The 5,000-nt window shown below is 42.4% G+C and overlaps 1 protein-coding gene across 1 annotated transcript in view; it reads right to left on the reverse strand.

Moving 5' to 3' along the window:
- The window catches only part of LOC134198271 (fucolectin-like), a 10,722-nt gene that overhangs the window by 3,825 nt on the left and 1,897 nt on the right, over positions 1-5,000 (reverse strand). The window lies entirely within an intron of this gene.

Here is a 5,000-nt window from a genome sequence, read left to right on the forward strand (position 1 = left end):
ATCTGCTGCTTGTCCTGGGTGAGTGGCGGTAATAGCAATGAACCGGGGAAGTAATGATTTACCGACTGTAATGTCAAAGAAAGCTGAACGGCCATCCAAGAAGTCAGAATGAAATAGTTCACCTGAATTCTTGTAGTTATTCAAACTGCAGTCCTGTTCTATTTTGCAATCACTGCTATCAGAGATTGCATATTGAAATAGCAATTCTCGTAAGGCGTTGTGCCTTTTAGTCCGCAAAGATCGTTTTCCGCAGCTTAATAAATGGTCAAGATATTTGTCTAAGACATGACCAAAGATACATCGGAGATTATAGTTTTGTGATGAAAAGAAGGGCAAACCTAACAAGATTTTAGATGATGTTGTAAACTCCTCTCTGGTCATAGGCAGGCCAACTTTGGGGTTTGGAAATGCCCGTAACCACGAACTAGAATGGGGGGCAGACAAAGTACTAAGGCGAGCTTGATCCCTGAGGCTGCTGTCAGCTTTAACAGTAGACAGCAGAAAAAAATCAAGACCGTTCTGGAGACCGTGTTGTGAAGGATCAGAGAAGGACAATGAATGTCCAAGCAAGTGAGTCATCATGGCAGCAGCAGAATCTTCCTCAGGAACGGAATTGAAACCCCGTATCGAAACAACGTTCTTTCCAATAAGATGCATAGACAGACATCAAGTATAATAACAGCTACTAAGGAAAGCAGCAGGAGCAGTTCTACTAGCTTCTCTCAAACAAAAGCCAACTAAACGGATTGAAAGGGTAGCCTGCTTCCACGAAAGATCGGATACAGAACAGCCCAAGATAGTTTGCAGCGAATGGGGAAGGCCTTTGTCATAACGATGGAGCTGATGCATAACTTTGTCCGGTAGAGTGGTTCTAAGAGGATGGTTTAACTTGCATAAGATCAAGCAACTCCGTAAGAGATGCAACTCAACTTGAGGATCATTCAATTCCGAGAGATGTGATTAAGCAGCTAAGACTTTAGTAACACGAGTCTGGAAGAAGTTATCAAAGAAATGATCGATCCCAACAATAGGTGAACCTAGAAACTCAGAACCACTCGAACTGACGTTAATTCTGCGAATTTCATGATCAACTGAGTGAACTGTTGATTACCAGATGACCGAAAGACTTCACACTTATTGATGTTGGGGTAAATTCCAAAGACGGGACAATTCTAATCCGAAGAATTCAAAAAGGTAGAGGTAGCGTGTCTTGAACCAACAAATGTCTCATCATCCAGGTAGCAAAGCTGTGTGATTATACCTCGAACATCACCAATATTGTCAAGTAGATTTGCTAACACCAAGGAACACAAGAAAGGTCCCAGAGGATCGCCCTGTTGAACACCTGCAGTGGAAGCAATACGATTCTGTCCAAATCTAAGCTCTCCAGCACAATGATAACATCAATGAACTCAAGCGAGTATTTCAGGGAAGTCTTTCTGAACTCGTTGTAAGAAGGACACTCTGTGACACTCATTGAAAGCATTCTTTATGTCCACTTTTACACAGCATAGCTCCTCGTCGTGGCAACAGTCTTCAAGAATTTTCGGTAAACCATGAACTGCCGCCTCCAGGCCGCCTTTGATTCCAACACCTACCTGGCTTATAGGAAAGAAAAATGTCAGGCAGAGAGGGCCGGGCAGCAGAGCAGCATAATGTTTTTGCTAATCGACGTAAGACGTCCCCTACTGCAATTGGTCTGAAACCACTAGACTTCTTCCTTAAAGCAGTAAGGGAGCCCCACAAAGCCATGGAGCAATTCTCCTGTCAAGTTTTCCTGACAGCATCTTGTTCATAAAGTAATTCAATTGGTCTAAGCAAGCCCCAGCAAATGGAGAGATGGTGCCAGTAATAGCATCGAGAAGGTGTTGCACACGGAATTTCGAACTACCAGGAAAAGTATCATTTGAAGTGACCTAAGTCCGGCTAACACAGCAGCGGTATCGACAACCAGTGGTGGAGGAAGATTGTCTGACCAAGAAGGTAGATCATGGGAGGGATGACGACAACAGAGATCTTCTAGAGCAGAAGTGTCATCATGTGCAGCACAACCGTTTGATCCAAGAATACGAATGGCAGACCCAACTTTCCCTCTCGAGCATGACTGAGAGCTTTCCGTCCATTTCTTTGACTGAAATCTTGTACTTGGTGTGGAGATGACAGGGAAGGGTTTGCATTTGCATCAACTCTGGCTTCCACCCATAAAGAAACAAGATCACCAGACTGCCATCTCCTTAGTCGAGAGGATATCAAAGAGCTGACAACGCAACGTTTTCGCCTTCTACCACGAGGAGGTAGATGAAGAGTTGCTTTAGCAAAAGCAAAGAAGCGGACAAATCCCAAATACCGTCATATTGTGCGTGTTTAAGCTCATTCATCAAGACTTCCGCTACCAAAGGTCTAACAGATTTGAAGACATGAGCAATAATTTGTACCGGAAGACTGCCAATATCGCCCATAACAGCTTCAAATATGTCGTTTTCATGAATAACAGTTGAACCCGAAAGAAAATCTGAAGCAACCTGCATACCTTTCAAGGCTAGATCATTGTCAGTGAAGATGACTCGCGGAATAGCAGACCCAGTAGAACTCTCGAAAGTTTTATTAGTACGATTCAGATCTACACTTTCAGACGTTGCATAAGGGTTCTGTAACCAAGAAAACAAATGCAGATCCTCCAAACTCCAACAGCAACGAGATCGACCAGTACCGGTTGATCTGCGACTAGTTTTCCACATTTTGTCGTATACAAACCGCAAATACAACAAATACGACGCCTGTGTAAGGTGAAAAAGGCAATTTTGGGTAATATCTGATGAGAAATGTGCTCAGCATTGATATGCTGCCAAAGAGCCTGTTGATTACGAGATCTATAATCACAAACAGGACAGAGAGTGAAGACCTCTTCTGTAGAAGCAACTGAAGTGGTCGCAGATGTATCCGTAGCGTTGCTGTCTGATAGTGATGTCACTCGTTTATCAGCACGACAGGGATTAGCAGGAAATGGATTAGCATGAACGTCACCCTTACGTAGAATCAAAATAGCGATCCAAGCAAGAACTAGAAACCAACACATACCCACTCCGACTGAATTGAAATCATCGTAAACAGAGCTTCTCGTCATCCTAAAGTTCCTCCTACTCTTCTTCTGAATGAAACACAATTTTGCTGGGAAAGCATGAACAACGCGGCTTACGACTGACGCAAAGCCGCTAATCTGAGAGAGATACACTTTCAAGTAGGTGCCCATTGTCACGTCTCAGAAGTCTCAGATAACTCATCGTTCCACGCAATTGCGAAAATAAGCAGAAGATATGAGCACAACAAGATCAGCCGTTCGCCGTAATATATCATGGGTCTAAAATCGCCGGTGTTTGTGTGTGTGTATATATATACATATATATATATATATATATATATATATATATATATATATATATAGTTTATTCAAATATAAATAATATATATATATATATATATATATATATATATATATATATATGTATAAGTTCGATAGCCGTCTAGACCGGATCACCCACGAGGCTAAAATTTGGAGTACAGGCGTAACTCGACATGGGTAAGAACATGGGCAGGGTGGCGTCGTCTTCCAGCTTTTTACTCGGGTCCCCTTTTGGGGGTGTATTGTAGACCTACATGATAGTGCTGTTCGTCGTTCAGAAAGGAGACGGCATGCTTCTGATAGACTCAATTGGAAGGAGGTTCCATTATGTGAACTCAATCTTATAGGGTAGTTTTGTTTTCTCATAACTACGAGTGCTATGCTCACTTTCAATATCCATTGTTTGTTCACATGCCATTGTTACGTCACAATGCTATAGCTATCCAGCAGTCCCATCAGATTGCGTTATCTGAGCATTGCTGTAGTTGAGTTGTGTTGTCTATCCTAGACATCAAACTACATTCAAAGCAAGAAGCTAGGAGTTTCGAAAAGAAATATTGTTTAGTGCATACGTATACGTTGGAAACGTGCTGAGAATATTTTAAAATATCCCAGGTGAACCTGCCTTTACTCGCGCGCATTGGATAACATCAACCTAAGTCCAGAGCAAAGACGTAGAGGTCTACTTAGTAATGGTCAGTGCGGATATAGGAGGACACGCCTCCACTCACAAGCGAATTACTCTGCAACGGCTCATCGGACCTCTACCAAAAAAACGGTATGCACGGAGCATGTTGTTTATTACCGGCAACGTCAAATATTGACAAGATATTTTTGTGTAGGATATCTGGGTATTTAGAAATACGCCTACCTTTGGTTTACCGAGTACACTCGCCGAATACCTACAACATTCGATACGCCTGTTTCCTGCAACGGCAGCAACGTCTTCAAAGTGATAACATCCAATGGGACTGTTGAAATCGCTCCGAGAAGACTCACTGAAGAGACGTGTGACTGCGTTTGTACTGAATCCAACCTACACGTTTCCTGCACCGAGCGCTAAACTGGGAGTGTGAACACATCACAAACAGAGAGCAAACAGTGCACTAAATCATGCCTGCCTGCATGTCAAGCTACCGCATGTATCCTATGGGTGAGTAAGAAACTGCATGTGACTTTCAAGTTTCTGTTGCTCAGATATAGATCTCTGAGCGGGAAAGTCGCTGCAAATTTCTGGGAATATGACACTCGGTTAAGTTTTCATTTGTCTTCAACGGGATATTAACAAATTAGCACATACCAGTTTATTCGAACACACATGTCCACACCAGTCATTTGAACTAAATTCTCACAAGAAGTGTGTCGATTTTTACAAAAAAAATTGCACGTGACGTGTCTCCACACGCTCAAACTGAGTGTTCCATCATAACACTACAGTAATCTGCCCGTACGAAGGACGGGTCGTGTATCTTAGGAATCAGCGTTAACTCAAAGACCAACTGTAATATTGTAAATCTATGAGGCAAATTCATAACAGTATTACTTCTTACATGTACACATACTATTGGTTGATAATGTGCAAATACATACCGCCTACCAC

This window comes from Corticium candelabrum, chromosome 2, assembly GCF_963422355.1.
Source record: "Corticium candelabrum chromosome 2, ooCorCand1.1, whole genome shotgun sequence".
Taxonomy (NCBI): Eukaryota; Metazoa; Porifera; class Homoscleromorpha; order Homosclerophorida; family Plakinidae; genus Corticium; species Corticium candelabrum.